Here is a 22,643-nt window from a genome sequence, read left to right as displayed (position 1 = left end):
AACTTGACCAACATACCAGTATATGTTCAATTCAATTCAGTCATTCAGTCATGTCCGACTCTTTGCGACCCCATGAATCACAGCACTCCAGGCCTCCCTGTCCATCACCAGCTCCCGGAGTCCACCCAAACCTATGTCCATTGAGTTGGTGATGCCATCCAACCATCTCATCCTCTGTCGTCCTCTTCTCCTCCTGCCCTCAATCTTTCCCAGCATCAGCGTCTTTTCAAATGAGTCAGTTCTTTGCAACAGGTGGCCAAAGTATTGGAGTTTCAGCTTTAGCATCATTCCTTCCAAAGAACACCCAGGACTGATCTCCTTTAGGATGGACTGGTTGGATCTCCTTGCAATCCAAGGGACTCTCAAGAGTCTTCTCCAGCACAGCAGTTCAAAAGCATCAATTCTTCAGTGCTCAGCTTTCTTTATAGTCCAACTCTTACATCCATACTTGACAACTGGAAAAACCATAGCCTTGACTATGCAGACCTTTGTTGACAAAGTAACATCTCTGCTTTTTAATATGCTGTCTAGGTTGGTCATAACTTTCTTTCCAAGGAGTAAGTGTCTTTTAATTTCATGGCTACAGTCACCATCTGTAGTGATTTCGGAGCCCCTCAAAATAAGTTTCTCACTGTTTCCATTGTTTCCCCATCTATTTCCCATTAAGTGATGGGACCGGATGCCATGATCTTAGTTTTCTGAATGTCCAGTTTTAAGCCAACTTTTTCACTCTCCTCTTTCACTTTCATTAAGAAGCTCTTTAGTTTTTCTTTTATTTTTGCCATAAGGGTGGTGTCATCTGTGTATCTGAAGTTATTGATATTTCTCCTGGCAGTCTTGATTTCAGCTTGTGCTTCATTCTGCCCAGCATTTTGCATAATGTACTCTGCATATAAGTTAAGCAAGGAGGGTGACAATATATAGCCTTGACATACTCCTTTCCTGATTTGGAATCAGTTTGTTGCTCCACCTACAATTCTAACTGTTGCTTCTTGACCTGCATACAGATTTCTCAGGAGGTAGATCAGGTGGTCTGGTATTCAAATCTCTTTAAGAATTTTTCAGTTTGTTGATATACACACAGTCAAAGGATTTAGCATAGTCAATAAAGCAGAAGTAGATATTTTTCTGGAACTTTCTTGCTTTTTGATGATCTGGGACATGTTGGCAATTTGATCTCTGGTTTCTCTGCCTTTTCTAAATCCAGCTTGAACATCTGAGAGATCATGGTTCACATAATGTTGAAGCCTGGCTTGGAAAATTTTGAGCTTTACTTTGCTAGCTAGTGTGTGAGATGGGAGAAATTTTGCAGTAGTTTGAACATTCTTTGGCATTGCCTTAATGAAAAAGACTGACTTTTTCCAGTCTTGTGGCCATTGCTGAATTTTCCAAATTTGCTGACATGTTGAGTGCAGCACTTTAACAGCATCATCTTTTAGGATTTGAAATAGCTCAACTGGAATTCCATCACCTCCCCTAGCTTTGTTCATAGTGATGCTTCCTAGGACCCACTTGACTTCACACTCCAGGATGTCTGACTCTAGCTGAGTGATCACACCATCATGGTTATCTGGGTCTGAAAATCTTTTTTGTATAGTTCTTCTGTGTATTCTTGCCACTTCTTCTTACTAACTTCTGCTTCTCTTAGGTCCATACCATTTCTATCCTTTATTATGCCCATCTTTCTATGAAGTGTTCCCTCAGTATCTCTAAATTTCTTGAAGATGTCTTTATTCTTTCCCATGCTGTTTTCCTCTATTTCTTTGCATTGATCACTGAGGAAAGCTTTCTTATCTCTCCTTGCTTTTCTTTCAAACTCTACATTCAAATGGGTATATATTTCCTTTTCTCCTTTGCCTTTCACTTCTCTTTTTTTCTCAGCTATTTGTAAAGCTTGCTCAGAGAACCATTTTGTCTTTTTGCCTTTCTTTTTCTCAGGGATGGTCTTGATCAATGCCTCCTGTGCAATGTCATGAACCTCCGTCCATAGTTCTTCAGGCACTCTGTCGATCAGATCTAGTCTATTGAATCTATTTGTCACTTCCACTATATAATCATAAGAGATTTGATTTAGGTCATACCTGAATTGTCTAGTGGTTTTCCATACTTTCTTCAATTTAAGTCTGAATATGGCAATAAAGAGTTCATGATCTGAGCCACAGTTAGCTCCTGGTCTTATTTTTGTTGACTGTATAGAGCTTCTCCTGGAGAAGGCAATGGCACCCCACTCCAGTGCTCTTGCCTGGAAAATCCCATGGGCAGAGGAGCCTGGTAGGCTGCAGTCCATGGGGTCACTAAGAGTCAGACACGACTGAGTGACTTCACTTTCACTTTTCACTTTCATGCATTGGAGAAGGAAATGGGAACCCACTCCAGTGTTCTTGCCTGGAGAATCCCAGGGACAGGGGGGCCTGGTGATCTGCCGTCTCAGGGGTCACACAGAGTCAGACACGACTGAAGTGACTTAGCAGCAGCAGCAGCATAGAGCTTCTCCATCTTTGGCTGCAAGAAATATATAATCAATGTGATTTCAGTATTGACCATCTGGTGATGTACGTGTAGAGTGTTCTCTTATGTTGTTGGAAGAGGGTGTTTTCTATGACCAGTGGGTTTTCTTGGCAAAAGTCTGTTAGCCTTTGCCCTGCTTTATTTTGTATTCCTAAGCCAAATTTGCCTGTTACTCCAGGTATCTCTTGACTTCCTACTTTTGCATTCCAGTCACCTATAATGAAAAGGACCTCTTTTTCGAGTGTTATTACTAGAAGGTCTTGTAGGTCTCCAGAGAATTGTTCAGCTTCTTCAGGTTACTTGTTGGGGCATAGATTTGGATTACTGTGATGCCTTGGAAATGAATAGAGATCATCTGTCATTTTTGAGATTGCATCCAAGTACTGCATTTCAGACTCTTGTTGAGTATGAGGACTACTTGCAGTCCAAGGGACTCAAGAGTCTTCTCCAACACCACCCTTTAAAAACATCAGTTCTTCAGCACTCAGCTTTCTTTATATTCCAGCTCTCACATTCATACAGACTACTGGAAAAACCATAGCTTTGACTATATGGACCTTTGTTCAGAAAGTAATATCCCTGCATTTTAACACACTGTCTAGGTATGTCATAGCTTTTCTTCCAAGGAGCATGCATCTTCTCATATCTTGGCAGCAGTTACTGTCTGTAGTGATTTTGTAGCCCAAGAAAGTAAAGTATGTCACTATTTCCATTGTTTCCCCATCTATTTGCCATGAAGTGATGGGCCCAGTTCCCATAATCTTAGTTTTATGAATGTTGACTTTTAAGCCAGCTTTTCACTCTCTTCTTTCAGCTTCATCAAGTGGCTCTTTAGTTCTTCTTCACTTTCTGCCATAAGGGTGGTGTCATCTGTATATATGAGGTTGTTCCTATTTCTCCCAGCAATCTTGGTTCCAGCTTGCGATACTGTTCTTATACTATTCCAGCTTCTCATACTGTTTATGGGGTTCTCAGGGCAAGAATGCTGAAGTGATTTCCTATTCCCTTCTCCAGTGGACCATATTTTGTAAGAACTCTCCACCATAACCCATCTGTCTTGGGTGGTCCTACATGCATCATGGAGCATATTTTCATTGAATTAAACAAGGCTGTGATCCATGTGATCAGTTTGGTTAGTTTTCTGGGATTGTGTGATTCCATTAATGAACTTAAAAAATGAAAAAAGTATCTTAAACTTTTTTAATATATTGGTTTGAAACAGTTATCTCAATATTTTAGCACTTGATTTCCAAAAGTTATGCAAGAGTTTGGTAACCCTAATTAATCTATGCTATAATTTGCCATTTAATAATAGTGCTATGTGTAATACAAGTTGAATATCAGATGGTGAAGTTTGCTTTAACCTGACACGGCAGCTGCTCATCATGTCACGTTTGTTTGTTTGTTTTCTATATAAGCTTGAATACCAACAAAAAGAATAATCATTTTTTTTTTTGCTCACACAAAAGAACTTTTTATAATCCTTACAATTGTCTTAGATGTTGTACAAAATTTTTCTCTGGTTTTGTAAGAAATTACCTCCAGTGTATTCCAGTTGATAATAGGTGAATTTAAATAGTTTGGAGTTTGTTGATATTGAGGATTACAGAGATCCAGTAACTTATCCACAGCTCCTAAGGAATTTCATTGTGCCAAGAGGAGGCTATCAGCTAGACAATGCCACAGTGTATCTAAAAATCAAGAGTTTGAAGTCATCTTTGATTCCTCCTTTGATAATGAGTCCTTAAACTGTCTAAAATAAAGGAGTTCTGTCAGTAAAACAGCATTCTCTCACCCAGATCCTGTTCTTTTCCCCATTTTACAACTCACTGATATTTTAAGGAGAATTTATATTAATTTTAACATAAGAATACTAGAGATACTTAAGATACTAAAGATTTTCTTTAGTTCAGTTCAGTTGCTCAGTCGTGTCCAGCTCTTTGCAACTCCAGGAACTGCAGCACGCCAGGCCTCCCTGTCCATCACCAACTCCCGGAGTTTACCCAAACTCATTTCCATTGAGTCAGTGATGCCATCCAACCATCTCATCCTCTGTTGTCCCCTTCTTCTCCCTCTTTCAATCTTTCCCAGGGTCTTTTCCAATGAGTCAGTTCTTCACATCAGGTGGCCAAAGTATTAGAATTTCAGCTTCAACATCAGTCCTTCCAATGAACACCCAGGACTGATCTCCTTTAGGATGGACTGGTTGCATCTCATTGCAGTCTGAGGGACTCTCAAGAGTCTTCTCCAACACCACAGTTCAAAAGTATCAATTCTTCAGCGCTCAGCTTTCTTTATAGTCCAACTTTCACATCCATACATGACCACTGGAAAAACCATAGCCTTGACTAGATGGACCTTTGTTAACAAAGTAATGTCTCTGCCTTTTAATACGCTGTCTAGGTTGGTCATAACTTTCCTTCCAAGGAGTAAGCGTCTTTTAATTTCATGGCTGCAATCACCATCTGCAGTGATTTTGGAGCCCAGAAAAATAAAATCACCCACTGTTTCCACTGTTTCCCCATCTATTTGCCAAGAAGTGATGGGACCAGATGCCATGATCTTAGTTTTCTGAATGGTGAGCTTTAAGCCAACTTTTTCACTCTCCTCTTTCATTTCTATCAAGAGGCTCTTTAGTTCCTCTTCACTTTCTGCCATAAGGGTGGTGTCATTGGTGTATCTGAGGCTATTGATATTTTCCCCGGCAATCGTGATTCCAGCTTGTGCTTCATCCAGCCCAGAGTTTCTCATGATGTACTCTGCATATAAGTTAAATAAATTGGGTGACAATATGCAACCTTGACATACTTCCTTTCCCTTTTGGAACCAGTCTGTTGTTCCATGTCCAGTTCTAACTGTTGCTTCTTGACCTGCATACAGATTTCTCAAGAGGCAGGTCAGGTGGTCTAGCATTTCCTTCTCTTCTAGAATTTTCCAGTTTATTGTGATTCACACAGTCAAAGGCTTTAGCATAGTCAATAAAGCAGAACTAAAGGGTGTCTTAAAAATATAGTACTTTTGACAGTTCTCAGGTCATAGAATTATTGATTTATACTCTGCAAATATATCCTAAGTATATTCACATGAATAATTAGAATTTGGGGCTTTGATATCATTTGGAAGCACACTATTTAGGTTGGATGGTTCTAGAATCAAACAGCCTCCACACAGTTCTTAGTTCCTGTACATTTCTTAGTTATTGCTTTTTACACTTTGGTAAATTATTTCTGTTCCCTTTGATTAAGTTCCCTCATCAATATAAAAGATAGGATCATGATAGCACATACCTCATAAGGTGTTCTGGACATTAAATTAGTATACCTAAAACTCTGTCATTTCATTTTATAAGTTGTGGCTAATATTAATTTGTTCAAAAGTTAAGCAAAAACATAATTTTGTCATTCTGTGAGCTTCAATAATTCATTAATTTGAATTCAATTTATTCTTCGTAAGTTGAATATAGGGCCTTGGATATCATCTGAAGTGTAGGTTACAATTAAATTGCTGATTACAGAGGATCACTAAAGATATTTGTGCTATGTAAAGAAGTCTATTATCTGTTCTATTCTAGTTTTTCAATGTCAGCTGCAATCTCTCTAAAAAAGTTGAAGTCAGCCTTTATTTTAAAAGCACTTTAAACACTTCCGTGAAATAATTTGATGTATTGGTATTAATGTAATTCTCATGGTACAGAAGAATAAATGGGCTGTTAAGAATATTGAAAAAATTAGGGAACACTGAATTTAAAGCATCTTCTTCAACTTTTGTCAGACATTATAAATGTAACCATAATATGCAGTTTCCTACTAAAGTTCAACATACTTAAAAGGTCTTTCTTTTTTTTTTCCTTTTATGATTTAGAAATGGTGGTTATAATATATTGAAAGAGTAAAACTTGCATTTTAATATATGAAAGCACTCCCAAATCATAACTGGGACAATTTTTCCTATAGGTCCAAATTACCTATTTGTTTAAAGACTGAAAAAAATTGGCATACAGAACTAGTCTAGAAGTGTCAGTAAATGTTAGAATAGATTTTGGAAGTCTTTCAAAGTATATACTTAACAAGTATATATTAGGTTACTTTGGGAGAATATAATACATTAGATCTTTATCTCTTGGTAATAGCCACCACTTATTAAATATATTCTATAAGAGATACTAAATATGTTGCATTTTATTAATAATATCTCAAGGACCAGTTCTGAGTTATCTTATAATTAGCATCAGCACCATTGACACTGTCAAAATTCTCCTCAGCTTCAAGAATTAATAGGAACCAAGTTTTATAGAATTCACTTACATGTGTGTTTCTGACCTAGTGTCTGGAGTGATAAATCCCATCTGAAGTGAGAAATCCTAAAAAGCAAAAAAGACAGACTGTTATTTTTCAGAGACCCCGTGTCTGAGGTCAGGGGCGACGGCCGGGAGGAGATACCCCACGCCCCAAGCCCGAAGCCAAGGGTGACGGGCAGGAGGAGCTACCCCATGCCCCTAAGCCCAAGGCCAAGGGCGGTGGTGGGGAGGAGAAACTGCACGACCGAGGCCAGGGGCGGTGGCCGGCAGGACCAACCCCAAGTCCAAGGAGCAGTGGCTGCGCGGGTGCAGGAGGGCCTAGAATAGCTATCCCACATTGAAGGTCAGGAAGTGTGGCGGTGAGGAGATACCCCTCATCCAAGGTAAGGAGCAATGGCTGCGCTTTGCTGGAGCAGCCGTGAAGAGCTACTCCACACCCAAGGTAAGAGAAACCCAAGTAAGACGGTACGTGTTGCAAGAGGGCATCAGAGGGCAAACACACTGAAACCATATTCACAGAAAACTAATCAATCTAATCACACGAGGACCACAGCCTTGTCTAACTCAATGAAACTAAGCCATGCCTGTGGGGCAACCCAAGACGGGCGGGTCATGTTGGAGAGATTTGACAGAATGTGGTACACTGGAGAAAGAAATGGCAAACCACTTCAGTATTCTTGCCTTGAGAACCCCATGAACAGTATGAAAAGGCAAAATGATAGGATACTGAAAGAGAAACTCCCCAGGTCAGTAGGTGCCCAATATGCTACATGTGATCAGTGGAGAAATAACTCCAGAAAGAATGAAGGGATGGAGCCAAAGCAAAAACAATACCCAGCTGTGGATGTGACTGGTGATAGAAGCAAGGTCTGATGCTGTAAAGAGAATATTGCATAGGAACCTGGAATGTCAGGTCCATGAATCAAGGCAAATTGGAAGTGGTCAAACAAGAGACAACAAGAATGAATGTCGACATTCTAGGAATCAGCGAACTCAAATGGACTGGAATGGTGAATTTAACTCAGATGACCATTATATCTACTACTGCAGGCAGGAATCCCTCAGAAGAAATGGAGTAGCCATCATGGTCAACAAAAGAGTCCGAAATGCAATTCCTGGATGCAATCTCAAAAACGACAGAATGATCTCTGTTCATTTCCAAGGCAAACCATTCAATATCACAGTAATCCAAGTCTATGCCCCAACCAGTAACGCTGAAGAAGCTGAAGTTGAATGGTTCTATGAAGACCTACAAGACCTTTTAGAAATAACACCCCCAAAAGATGTCCTTTTCATTATAGGGGACTGGAATGCAAAGGTAGGAAGTCAATAAACACCTGGAGTAACAGGCAAATTTGGCCTTGGACTATGGAATGAAGCAGGGCAAAGACTAATAGAGTTTTGCCAAGAAAATGCACTGGTCATAACAAACACCCTCTTCCAACAACACAAGAGAAGACTCTATACATGGACATCACCAGATGGTCAAAACCCAAATCAGATTGATTATATTCTTTGCAGCCAAAGATGGAGAAGCTCTATACAGTCAGCAAAAACACGACCAGGAGCTGATTGTGGCTCAGACCATGAACTCCTTATTGCCAAATTCAGACTGAAATTGAAGAAAGTGGGAAAACCACTAGACCATTCAGGTATGACCTAAATCAAATCCCTTATGATTATACAGTGGAAGTGAGAAATAGATTTAAGGGCCTAGATCTGATAGATAGAGTGCCTGATGAGTTATGGAATGAGGTTCGTGACATTGCACAGGAGACAGGGGTCAAGACCATTCCCATAGAAAAGAAATGCAAAAAATCAAAATGGCTGTCTGGGGAGGCCTTACAAATAGTTGTGAAAAGAAGAGAAGCAAAAAGCAAAGGAGAAAAGGAAAGATATAAACATCTGAATGTAGAGTTCCAAAGAATAGCAAGAAGAGATAAGAAAGCCTTCCTCAGCGATCAATGCAAAGAAATAGAGGGAAACAACAGAATGGGAAAGACTAGAGATCTCTTCAAGAAAATCAGAGATTCCAAAGGAATATTTCATGCAAAGATGAGCTCGATAAAGGACAGAAATGGTATGGACCTAACAGAAGCAGAAGATATTAAGAAGAGATGGCAAGAATACACAGAAGAACTGTACAAAAAAGATCTTCACGACCCACATAATCACGATGGTGTGATCACTGACCTAGAGCCAGATATCCTGGCATGTGAAGTCAAGTGGGCCTTAGAAAGCATCACTACGAACAAAGCTAGTGGAGGTGATGGAATTCCAGTTGAACTATTCCAAATCCTGAAAGATGATGCTGTGAAAGTGCTGCACTCAATAGGCCAGCAAATTTGGAAAACTCAGCAGTGGCCACAGGACTGGAAAAGATCAGTTTTCATTCCAATCCCAAAGAAAGGCAATGCCAAAGAATGCTCAAACTACCGCACAATTGCACCCATCTCACACACTAGTAAAGTACTGCTCAACATTCTCCAAGCCAGGCTTCAGCAATATGTGAACCATGAACTTCCTGATGTTCAAGCTGGTTTTAGAAAAGGCAGAGGAACCAGGGATCAAATTGCGAACATCTGCTGGATCATAGAAAAAGCAAGAGAATTCCAGAAAAACATCTATTTCTGCTTTATTGACTATGCCAAAGCCTTTGACTGTGTGGATCACAATAAACTGTGGAAAATTCTGAAAGAGATGGGAATACCAGACCACCTGATCTGCCTCTTGAAAAATTTGTATGCAGGTCAGGATGCAACAGTTAGAACTGGACATGGAACAAAAGACTGGTTCCAAATAGGAAATGGAGTTCGTCAAGGCTGTATATTGTCACCCTGTTTATTTAACTTATATGCAGAGTACATCATGAGAAGTGATGGACTGGAAGAAACACAAACTGGAATCAAGATTGCTGGGAGAAGCATCAGTAAATTCAGATATGCAGATGACACCACCCTTATGGCAGAAAGTGAAGAGGAACTCAAAGGCCTCTTGATGAAAGTGAAAGTGGAAAGTGAAAAAGTTGGCTTAAAGCTCAACATTCAGAAAACGAAGATCACAGCATCCGGTCCCACCACTTCATGGGAAATAGATGGGGAAACAGTGTCAGACTTTATTTTTCTGGGCTCCATAATCACTACAGCTGGTGACTGCAGCCATGAAATTAAAAGATGCTTACTCCTTGGAAGGAAAGTTATGATCAACCTAGATAGAATATTCAAAAGCAGAGATGTTACTTTGCTAACAAAGGTCCGGCTAGTCAAGGCTATGGTTTTTCCTGTGGTCATGTATGGATGTGAGAATTGGACTGTGAAGAAAGCTGAGCGCTGAAGAATTGATGCTTTTGAACTGTGGTGTTGGAGAAGACTCTTGAGAGTGCCTTGGACTGCAAGGAGATCCAACCAGTCCATTCTGAAGGAGATCAGCCCTGGAATTTCTTTGGAAGGAATGATGCTAAAGCTGAAACTCCAGTACTTTGGCCACCTCATGTGAAGAGCTGACTCATTGGAAAAGACTGTGATGCTGGGAGGGATTGGGGGCAGGAGGAGAAGGGGACGACAGAGGATGAGATAGCTGGATGGAATCACTGACTTGATGGACGTGAGTCTGAGTGAACTCTGGGAGTTGGTGATGGACAGGGAGGCCTGGCGTGCTGTCATTCATGGGGTCACAAAGAGTCGGACACGACTGAGTGACTGATCTGGTCTGATCTCTGAAGGTTCAAGGCACCGTTTAGATAAACTTCTTGAGAGCTTGTATCATTGTTTCAGTCTGAGTACATCTGGAGAAGCTTGCCCAGAGCTACTAAAATGTGCCAGAGTTTTGGGCTGAATTCCTGGTAATCATCTATTTCTGTGATGTTAATTGACACTGATGATGGTGGCTTCCCTGACCTTCATTTCCTCAGACTCTCCAAGAGTTTAAATATTCAAAACCTCCTCTCTTGAAATGCATAAGGTGGCTTTTTTCTTTTTTATGATATTTGATTGACACAAACCTTATGAAGTAGGTATCATTATTCCCTTTATACAAATCAGGGATATTATAATCAAAAAGGTTAGATAACACGTACAAATATCATACGACAAATACATGACTACACTGACATTTGGTTTAACCCTATCCCTAACCCTAACCATTCAAAGATGGTTTTGCCCAGTGAAGAACACATCCGCCATTACATTATGAGGTTGCTACTAAAAGTGGTGTGTCTTATACTACATTACTCTACGCTGCATTCATGGCACCCCACTCCAGTACTCTTGCCTGGAAAATCCCATGGATGGAGGAGCCTGGTAGGCTGCAGTCCGGTGGGTCACAAAGAGTCAGGCACGACTGAGCGACTTCACTTTCACTTTTCACTTTCATGCATTGGAGAAGGAAATGTCAACCCACTCCAGTGTTCTTGCCTGGAGAATCCCAGGGGTGGGGGAGCCTGGTGGGCTGCCGTCTACAGCGTCACACAGAGTCGGACATGACTGAAGTGATTTAGCAGCAGCAGCAGCATTCATTTGGACTTAATATTATAAATTATACATTTTACTTTGTACTTTTAAAAAATCTAAAACTTTTAGTACTTTTTCACTTTACTCATAAAGTTTTTCGGAGAAGGCAATGGCACCCCACTCCAGTACTTTTGCCTGGAGAAGCCCATGGATGGAGGAGCCTGGTAGGCTGTAGTACATGGGGTCGCTTGGAGTCGGACAGGACTGAGCGACTTCCTTTTCACTTTTCACTTTCATTCATTGGAGAAGGAAATGGCAACCCACTCCAGTGTTCTTGCCTGTAGAATCCCAAGGACGGGGGAGCCTGGTGGGCTTCCGTCTCTGGGGTCGCACAGAGTCGGACAGGACTGAAGTGACTTAGCAGCAGCAGCATAAAGTTTTTTATTTAAAGACTTTTAAAAACTTTAGAGTGTTCTTATTAATTTCATTATAGTATATAATGTTGGGAAGATTTATTGTTTCTATGTGAATATGTGTGTATATACATTTGCATCTTTGCCCATCTTCCGAATTTTTCCATTTTAGATTTCTAATTTTTTTCTTCAACTAATTAGGAAGTTGTACCATCTTTTTTTATTCTAAAAATTATAATATATAAAATAAAATTATTAGGATAAATTTTGTGAACATTCTTAAGGATTGTGTTTCTAGAAATGTGATATGTTTTTCTCCCACCAGCAATATCTGTAAGTAATAATTGTATTGTCCTTTTATGGAATGGAATTCAATTATTTGTAATTTTATTGTTGTATACAAATTACATTTTATTTACTTGTAGATTGTTCAAAAGTTTGTTGCTCTATCTTTTGCCAGAAACCGTATTAGATACTGGAGATATAATTATCAGACAGATGTGGTATGGACTCTCTTTTTCTGAAATTTACAATAGAATGAGGAAGATGGAAATGAAACAAATATTTTAGGAATAAATGTAAAATTACATCTATGGTAGGTTCTATAAAGCAGAGTACAAGGTGATAAGTTATAGAAGGACAGAGAAGTATTCTTGGAAGAAAAGTGTATATAGAGGCACTCTGGCAGGAGAAAGCTTTGTTCCCTGGCAGCAAGACCAGGGCACTTGATGCAGAGAGAGAGAGAAAGAGATTTGACAATTTTGATGCTCATGCTTCTGAAGAGTTAGGTAGGTCAATGTTAAACAAAAGAAAACAAAAATTAAAAAATTAGATGGTACTTAATCCTTTTCTTGGATCTAGATGATAAGCCATTGAAATATTTTTAAATACAGCATAGTTTTATCTGATGTGACTTAAACAATGCCATTATTTTTATATGGAAAATTGATTGGAAGGAAGCCTATATGGTTTTGTGGAAACAAAGTAAAAAATATTTGACATAAGTGATGGAAAAATTTGGAGGTACATTTTAAGGGAGTGGTAAGGTCTTGGACATTCAGGATGAAGAAAAGGATTGAGCCAGGAATGACTTTTTCCTGAATTTTATCAAGAGATGGACACAGATAAGGAGGACTAGTTTAGTGAGTAAAAGCATCATAGAATTTATTTGGCTGTGTTAAGTGTCAGTTGCCTTTGAAAACTGGGAAAAAAGAACAAGTTTCAAGTGTGCTTGTTTATATCCATGTTCAATTTGAAGTACAAAGGAAACTTCACAGCTGGAAATACAAAAATTACTGCCACCCACATATTAATTGAAAGCATGAATAAAAATACAATTATTTAATGAGGTTTTGAGAGTTAATAGAGAATAGCTTCATAGATGAGAAGGACGAAATAATCACAATATATTATATAGTTTATTTCAACTTGTGTATCAGTTGAAAAATTTTAGAACCTTTGATTATTTTTACCTTGAATATTTTCTTTCTATATGTACCTAAATGTTTTAACAATTATAGCTAAATCAAATATTTGTTTCTAAGCATCAAAGAATTGATGCTTTTGAACTGTGGTTTTGGAGAAGACTCTTGAGAGTCCCTTGGACTGCAAGGAGATCCAACCAGTCCATCCTAAAGGAGATCGGTCCTGGGTGTTCATTGGAAGGACTGATGTTGAAGCTGAAATTCCAATACTTTGGCCACCTCATGTGAAAAGTTGACTCATTGGAAAAGACCCTGATGGTGGGAGAGATTGGGGGCAGGAGGAGAAGGGGACGACAGAGGATGAGATGGCTGGATGGCATCACTGACTCGATGGACATGAGTTTGGTGGCATACCGACTCGATGGACATGAGTTTGAGTGAACTCTGGGAGTTGGTGATGGGCAGGGAGGCCTGGCCTGCTGTGATTCATGGGGTCACAAAGAGTCGGACACGACTGAGCGACTGAACTGAACTGAACTGATACTTATTTTCTGTACAAAAGTATTAAAAGTTTATGAAAATATATATCTTGCCTTTGCTTTTATTTTAATAATTACTACTCATGAATAAATCATTATATTTAGCTTCTATTTTTTTTTATTTTACCAACATCTAGAAAATGCCATTATTAATGCTTACATAAACTTCTTTTTCCATCTTAAATTTTCCCATTCATTTGGTTTGTGAAGTGCATGATATTAACTGTGAATTTTAACTGACTGATGTTAATTGATTATCAGATACCTACTCAATTCTCTCAACTCAATTTGTTGAGTAATCTACCTCTTAGCCATTGAGTTTTACTTCTACATTTTATTTATAGGAAGCTTTTATACATACTAAGGGTACTTGAAATAGTCTATTCTATACACTGATTCTGTTTGTCTATTTGTTCCCTTTATCATTTTTAGGGAATGACTGTTTTTGAACTATATATATACATATATGTATAATTTTCCTCAATGTTATTTTTAGTAAAGCCTGTATTAATGGAATGAATAACTGTGAAAATGGAAAAATTTGAAATAACTTGATAAATTGAATATATGTATAGTCTTTAATGCACTCCTTTGTTATTTAAAAAAGTAAAAATTAAAATAGGCATGTTGCAAAGACTAAAGATAGTGATACACCAGAAAAATTATGATTTACCAGATCTTCAAAATTATCATAAATGATTTAAATATACTAAAAACCACATAGATAAAGCTTTCATTTATCCAAAATTTTGAAGAATGTTCATATTCATAAATAGATTTGCTCTTACTGTGTAACTTCTGATAAACAGAATTTTGCATTTGCCTATATGAGTGAGTTCTTTAAATCACTCATAGCATCAATTTAGACTTACACTAAAGAAAATATTTTTTTAAAAATACCTTCTAATTACTAAGAGTATCTTTTAAAAAATTGATTTTTCTTTCCAGTTAAGAAATTGGTGTTTATTAATGAAGTATTATTTTTATTATTATTTCAAAATTTTTCAGAAGATTTAGTTCCTTTTACTTTATCTATAGCAGTTGGCTAACCAAAACAAAAAAAATTTAATCATAATACAATATGTTTTGTATATAGCTTTTAATTTATCAGAAGTTATTGGTTTTATTTTGAACAGTTGTGCTCAGATAAGCACAATTTTTCCCCTTCTATAGTAGCTCAATATACTTTAATATGAAATATTTTGTTCTTCTTTTATAACTATTTAAAATATTAGACTTTACTATGTTAATTTTAAACAAAAATAATGCTAAGGATATTAAGTTTACAATTAACAATAATAGTTTATTATAGCCTTCAATCATACTCAAAATAAATTCTTTATTTTAGAATCCAGTATATTGTAGAATAGAGCTTTGGTTTTGAGTTTTAATGTTTCATGATTTTATAGCAGTTGTGACTTTTACACAGAATGATTACACAGTGAAAATTTTAAAAAGGAATTTCCACTGTAGAAGTATTCTGTTTCAAGTCTATGATCTTATAAATTACTTTCCACATTATATATAGAGAGAAATATTATTAGAAAGAAATAACTTTTCTCTAAACTTGGTTTTGAAGAGTGAGGCATTATGGATAAGTGAGTGATGGCCAAGAATATCTTCCTTGAAGCTGATAATATGCTGGTCAGTGATAACTATTCTATATGACTTCTCTGTGAGCTGAATCAAAAATTGAGAGTATATAATTCCTGAATAAAACACTCATCTCAAGGGAATTGATCCATACTTTAACAGTAGATCAGTCTTATCTCTCTATAAAAGTACCTGTGTTTTAATAATATTCAAAAACAGAGAAGTTTTTCGCCTGACCTGTGCATCACTTGTAGAGTGCTTTAAATAATATAAGCATTTGTACTGAAACCTGAATCACTTTAATTGGATTCTATTGCAATGAGTCCCAGGTGTCTTCATTTCTTTAGAACTCTGTTAGCAGATGATTCTAAAGTAGAGCTGTGATTAACACAAGAAAATGAGTAACACAAGAAAATGAGTAACACAATATAGAAAAGAATGCATTCCTTACTACCATTTTATAAATCTAATTGAAAATTCCTTGTAATTTTGTTAGAAAAGCTTGGAAGAAATAGAGTGTGATGAAACTGGTGTTATAGAAAGAGCACTGGATTGAGAGTGAGAGAACTGAAGGTCTTTCTCATTGAATGTCTAGTTCTGCTTTTACTCTATATACTGACCCACAAATAAAAGAGTGTACCAGATAATTATAGCAGACCTGTGCTTGTCTCCTCATTTCCATTTTTTCTTTCCCTTTTCCAATAACTCCAGGCATCTCTTTGACAATCCACATAGTTATGGGGAAGTTGCCCCCACTCCTGGCTCAAGAGGCATGGCCTGTTATTCTTTCAAAACCATCAGTATATTCATCTTTCTTGGTCATGAGTATGGGCATAAAACTCAAGCAAACCAATATTTAACATATTGCTTGGAATTTTAGAGAAAAGGGACATTCTCTTTGTTGGAGGGTATAGGCTTAGATAATAAAAAATACACTTGTGATGCAGGAGACCCAGTTTCAATCCCTGGGTCAGGAAGATCCCCTGGAGAAGGAAATGGCAACCCATTCCAATATTCTTGCCTTGAAAAAATCCCATGGACAGTGGAGCCTGGTGGGCTACAGTCCATGGGGTTGCAAGAGTTGGACATGACTTAGCAACTAAACCACCACCACCACAGTATATGCATGTAGGGCAGGGATTTGTGTCAGATACTTTTGCCACTGTTTAAAAACAGAGTTCAACTGAGTAAATTTTAAGGGTCTTATTGGCTTTATTCAGTGACTTGTGAATCAAGCAGCATCAAATCTAGGAGATGGAAATGAGCCCTGAAGAACTGTACATAACAAAAGGTATTTTATAAGCAGAATGGAGGAGGAACAAGGAAGTTATACAAGCAAAAAGTAGATTGGTTGTGGCAAAGTCACTTTTCCTTTAAGGCAGGGGTCCATCAGGCAGATTACCTAACTAGTGCTGATCAGGCAATTCCTGACTGGTTGAAGATTCCATTTCTGAGAGAGCCAAAACTATGTAAGTTTCAGTTTGGTAATGTGGGGCTTAGCATAAGTGACTCCATTTTGAGCCTGTTGGTTTGTTTGTGACACCATCAAAATGAAGTCACCTGGAGAAGAAAGCTAAAGCACAAAGAAAGGCAAGACTAAAAGAATTACATAAAAATTGTCTTCTTCATATAATAGTCTTCTGTGTAAAACTTGATGTAAAATCCTCTCTGCTTTTACACCAATGCATGACTTTTATTTTCAAGCCAGTTGAATTTGCCTTTCTATCACTTGTAATTCTTGCAACTAAATTAATTCTGATATAGTAATCCTTAAGGCCTCTTCCAGTTTTAATATTTTTTACATTGTAATACTTAAAATTTAAAATAATTGGTACAGCATGAAAAGATTGTGGTCCAGATTAACCTGAAACTCTGTCAAATGCACTAAGAAGTGAGCATTATGGCACATCTCAGAGATCACTAGACTGAGGAGAAATATTTCTATTAGATACGCGATCTTCAAGTATCCTGTGAGAAACAATTTTGTAAAAAATAAAGCAATGTTTTAATATGCATTAAATATGATAGATTAAGAGGTTTCTAAAATTGCCAGACTCAGTGTAGTTTCATCTCTCCAAAATTATACATATTTGAAGAACACTTGAAATTAAAAGACACTTACTCCTTGGAAGGAAAGTTATGACCAACCTGGATAGCATATTCAAAAGCAGAGACATTACTTTGCCAACAAAGGTTCGTCTAGTCAAGGCTATGGTTTTTCCTGTGGTCATGTATGGATGTGAGAGTTGGACTGTGAAGAAGGCTGAGCACCAAAGAATTGATGCTTTTGAACTGTGGTGTTGGAGAAGACTCTTGAGAGTCCCTTGGACTGCAAGGAGATCCAACCAGTCCATCCTAAAGGAGATCAGCCCTGGGATTTTTTTGGAAGCAAAGATGCTAAAGCTGAAACTCCAGTACTTTGGCCACCTCATGTGAAGAGCTGACTCATTGGAAAAGACTGATGCTGGGAGGGATTGGAGGCAAGAGGAGAAGGGGATGACAGAGGATGAGATGGCAGGATGGCATCACTGACTCGATGGAAGTGAGTCTGAGTGAACTCCGGGAGTTGGTGATGGACAGGGAGGCCTGGCATGCTGCGATTCATGGGGTCGCAAAGAGTCGGACACGACTCAGTGACTGATCTGATCTGATCTGATCTGTAAACAGCAAACACTTTTTTGAGCCCTGCCCACTAGAATTGAAGGTCAAACCACTAACACTGAGTTTCAGCAGGACGTATCTGAGCATTTCTAGTTCAATACTTTAAGACTCCACATCATTCTCCCTGCAGCTAATATATTTTTGGCTTTGTCTAAAATGCTCTATGTTTTGCATGGAATTTACGTCCAACTCTCAGTGTGCCCCAGGGTAGCCCTAAGCTAATGATAGCCTGAGACAGGGAGGGTAGCAAATGCCAACCTCTTTCCTTGTAGTCTGATCAGATCTTTGAAGCAATTTATACTCCTGAGTCCCTATTGGTTTAGATTGAAGTTGTTATCTAAATGAGAATATGTTCTTGCCTAAGTATTTTCCCCTTCTCTATTAAGTTATCTCACTTCTTTTCTCCAGAGAGCTCTCCCTCAGTTAATCATATGAATAAAATTCTGCATCTCAAACCAGTTGGTAGATATCTCCTTCTCCCTGCCTTTTCTTCTGGTCCAAGAATCTTTACCTGGGGAACATGCTAAGTTCTTTAATCCCCTAAAAACTGTAACCACTACTAGCACTTAACATTTTCATTGCACAGGCCTAGAATTCAGATCCTGGTGACTTACTACCCATTTCCATACATTCCTATCTTTCTCTCTGGAACTCTGCTTATTCTAAATTATTCATTGATATTTGTTTTATATGATGAGATTGGGAGATGAAGGAATGGACTGTGAGAGTTCTAGTCCAGATAATTGTATATTTTAAAGCATTTCAAATGTCATTGTGTTCTCTTGGGTGATCTCTATTATAATAGCTATAACATTGAAATGATTGTAGATATCAATATAAATCAATAGAACTTTAAACATAAAGATTGCTATGTCTCTATTTAAGTGCCTTTATTTATTTTCTATCTATGTATTGCATATGGAGGGTGGTGCTTTCTACTTGGTTTTATATGAACTACATACTAGAATCACATACTAAATGTTTCCTTGCTGACACCTTTTTTACATTGCAAAGCCTCATATTAGATTTGGACTTTGAAAGCACTACAAGCGATGGCCCCTCTGGGATACTTCATTTTTTGTTTTCTCACTGTGTTTGTGTTTCTTTCACTATGTGACACAAGGATGCATTCTGCCCTGCAGCTGTAGCTGTTCTCCTTTGTTTAAACTCAGAATATAAAATGTTTATGGGGAATAATTGAGTCAAGATAAGCAATAGTTAGCCAGTAGAGGTTTTCCAAATTGAAATAATTAGTGTAGGGAAGTAGATAGAGAATAAGCCAACATTTGAGTGAACTGCAGTTAAGGGGGTTAAGCCATTGGAAGAAGCACTGGATAGGTGACCTTAGTGCCCCTTCCAATTCTGAGATTTTGTTATTCCCTAAAATGATATAGAGTAAAAGAGCGAAGATTTTAAGTGGTAAAGCATTGTTATTTTTAAGTAAAATAAAACCTGAACATTTTCATCCTTTATATTCCTGACAAGTCGGAGAGATATGGTGACATTTAAGTTTGACCCAAATTTCTTAATTTTTTTTTATATTTCTCATTGTGTCAAAAAATGTTTTTTCGCTTACCGCAGTTTCAAGAGGAAGTCAGAATGTTTCTGACTACTTTTCATTTAAGAAATGATGTGCTTTTAAAGAGGTAGTTAATGTCTTGAAAACTCTATAAGAGTTTTTGACTAATCGAATTGAGTGTGTTTTTTTTTTTTAATGAGATTGAGGAGTCGAACAGGAATACACATTCCATCAGTTCTTTTTGTAATGGAATTTTTAAAATAAATCTAAAATCCATATGTTACATTTCCCATTTCTTTGTTAAACCAGAATAATTCAAGGATTTTTTTCCCTTTTAAAATTAACAAAACAGATATAGACAACTTGAGTGAATTTGTGAAAAGCTACAGTTAAATGCTAATAAGCTCAAAAAATCTAATTAATGGCTTCCAGTTACCTATCAAGCTACTTTCTGGGTTTAAAAATATGCAAGCTAAAGTTCACATAGCTTTTAAATTAGACAAGATATACAAGATACATTTTTAAGTATGTAAAAGAGTATTTTGCATTATGAAACTTCTAAATTTCAATCTCTACTTCTTACTTACATTGGTACAGTATTTTGTTCTATAAATAAGTATATACATGTAGGACCTAAGAAAAACAACTCTCAGGATATAGCAAACTAAAGAACTTTTAAAAATAAACTCCTACAAGCATAATCCCATTGTTGTTATTTACTTGCAAACTCTGTCTGACAGATGTGGTCCACTGGAGAAGGGAATGGCAAACCACTTCAGTATTCTTGCCTTGAGAACCCCATGAACAGTATCAAAAGGCAAAATGATAGGATACTGAAAGAGAAACTCCCCAGGTCAGTAGGTGCCCAATATACTACGGGAGATCAGTGGAGAAATAACTCCAGAAAGAATGAAGGGATGGAGCCAAAGCAAAAACAATACCCAGTTGTGGATGAGACTGGTGACAGAAGCAAGGTCCGATGCTGTAAAGAGCAATATTGCATAGGAACCTGGAATGTCAGGTCCATGAATCAAGGCAAATTGGAAGTGGTCAAACAAGAGACAACAAGAATGAATGTCGACATTCTAGGAATCAGCGAACTCAAATGGACTGGAATGGTGAATTTAACTCAGATGACCATTATATCTACTACTGCGGGCAGGAACCCCTCAGAAGAAATGGAGTGGCCATCATGGTCAACAAAAGAGTCCGAAATGCAATTCCTGGATGCAATCTCAAAAACGACAGAATGATCTCTGTTCATTTCCAAGGCAAACCATTCAATATCACAGTAATCCAAGTCTATGCCCCAACCAGTAACGCTGAAGAAGCTGAAGTTGAATGGTTCTTTGAAGACCTACAAGACCTTTTAGAACTAACACCCCAAAAAAGATGTCCTTTTCATTATAGGGGACTGGAATGCAAAAGTAGGAGGTCAAGAAACACCTGGAGTAACAGGCAAATTTGGCCTTGGACTATGGAATGAAGCAGGGCAAAGACTAATAGAGTTTTGCCAAGAAAATGCACTGGTCATAACAAACACCCTCTTCCAACAACACAAGAGAAGATTCTATATATGGACATCACCAGATGGTCAACACCAAAATCAGACTGATTATATTCTTTGCAGCCAAAGATGGAGAAGCTCTATACAGTCAGCAAAAACAAGACCAGGAGCTGACTGTGGTTCAGATCATGAACTCTTTATTGCCAAATTCAGACTGAAATTGAAGACAGTAGGGAAAACCACTAGACCATTCAGGTATGACCTAAATCAAATCCCTTATGATAATACAGTGGAAGTGAGAAATAGATTTAAGGTCTTAGCTCTGATAGATAGAGTGCCTGATGAACTATGGAATGAGGTCCGTGACATTGTACAGGAGACAGGGATCAAGACCATCCCCATGGAAAAGAAATGCAAAAAAGCAAAATGGCTGTCTGGGGAGGCCTTACAAATAGCTGTGAAAAGAAGAGAAACAAAAAGCAAAGGAGAAAAGGAAACATATAAGCATCTGAAAGCAGAGTTCCAAAGAATAGCAAGAAGAGATAAGAAAGCCTTCCTCAGTGATCAATGCAAATAAATAGAGGAAAACAACAGAATGGGAAAGACTAGAGATCTCTTCAAGAAAATTAGAGATACCAAGGGAACATTTCATGCAAAGATGGGCTCAATAAAGGACAGAAATGGTATGGACCTAACAGAAGCAGACGATATTAAGAAGAGGTGGCGAGAATACACAGAAGAACTGTACAAAAAAGATCTTCACGACCCACATAATCATGATGGTGTGATCACTGACCTAGAGCCAGACATCCTGGGATGTAAAGTCAAGTAGGCCTTAGAAAGCATCGCTACAAACAAAGCTAGTGGAGGTGATGGCATTCCAGTTGAGCTATTTCAAATCCTGAAAGATGATGCTGTGAAAGTGGTGCACTCAATATGCCAACAAATTTGGAAAACTCAGCAGTGGCCACAGGACTGGAAAAGGTCAGTTTTCATTCCAATCCCAAAGAAAGGCCATGCCAAAGAATACTCAAACTACCACACAATTGCACTCATCTCACATGCTAGTAAAGTAATGCTCAAAATTCTCCAAGCCAGACTTCAGCAATATGTGAACCGTGAACTTCCTGATGTTCAAGCTGATTTTATAAAAGGCAGAGGAACCAGAGATCAAATTGCCAACATCTGCTGGATTATTGAAAAAGCAAGAGAGTTCCAGAAAAACATCTACTTCTGCTTTATTGACTATGCCAAAGCCTTTGACTGTGTGTATCACAATAAACTGTGGGAAATTCTTCATGAGATGGGAATACCAGACTACCTGATATGCCTCTTGAGAAACTTGTATGCAGGTCAGGAAGCAACAGTTAGAACTGGACATGGAACAACAGACTGGTTCCAAATAGGAAAAGGAGTACATTAAGGCTGTATATTGTCACCCTGCTTATTTAACTTATATGCAGAATACATCATGAGAAACGCTGGACTGGAAGAAGCACAAGCTGGAGTCAAGATTGCTGTGAGAAATATCAATAACCTCAGATATGCAGATGACACCACCCTTATGTCAGAAAGTGAAGAGGAACTAAAAAGCCTCTAGATGAAAGTGAAAGTGGAGAGTAAAAAAGTTGGCTTAAAGCTCAGCATTCAGAAAACGAAGATCATGGCATCTGGTCCCATCACTTTATGGGAAATAGATGGGGAAACAGTGGAAACAGTGTCAGACTTTATTTT

At 37.9% G+C, this 22,643-nt stretch overlaps 1 protein-coding gene across 1 annotated transcript in view; it reads left to right on the top strand.

The window, feature by feature from the left end:
* LOC113885227 (AP-2 complex subunit mu-like) overlaps positions 1-22,643 on the top strand; it is a 193,491-nt gene that overhangs the window by 94,945 nt on the left and 75,903 nt on the right.

The sequence above is a fragment of the Bos indicus x Bos taurus genome, chromosome 28 (assembly GCF_003369695.1).
Source record: "Bos indicus x Bos taurus breed Angus x Brahman F1 hybrid chromosome 28, Bos_hybrid_MaternalHap_v2.0, whole genome shotgun sequence".
NCBI lineage: Eukaryota > Metazoa > Chordata > Mammalia > Artiodactyla > Bovidae > Bos > Bos indicus x Bos taurus.
The sequence above is the reverse complement of the archived record's forward strand: the minus strand, read 5'-3'. Positions and strand labels throughout refer to the sequence as shown.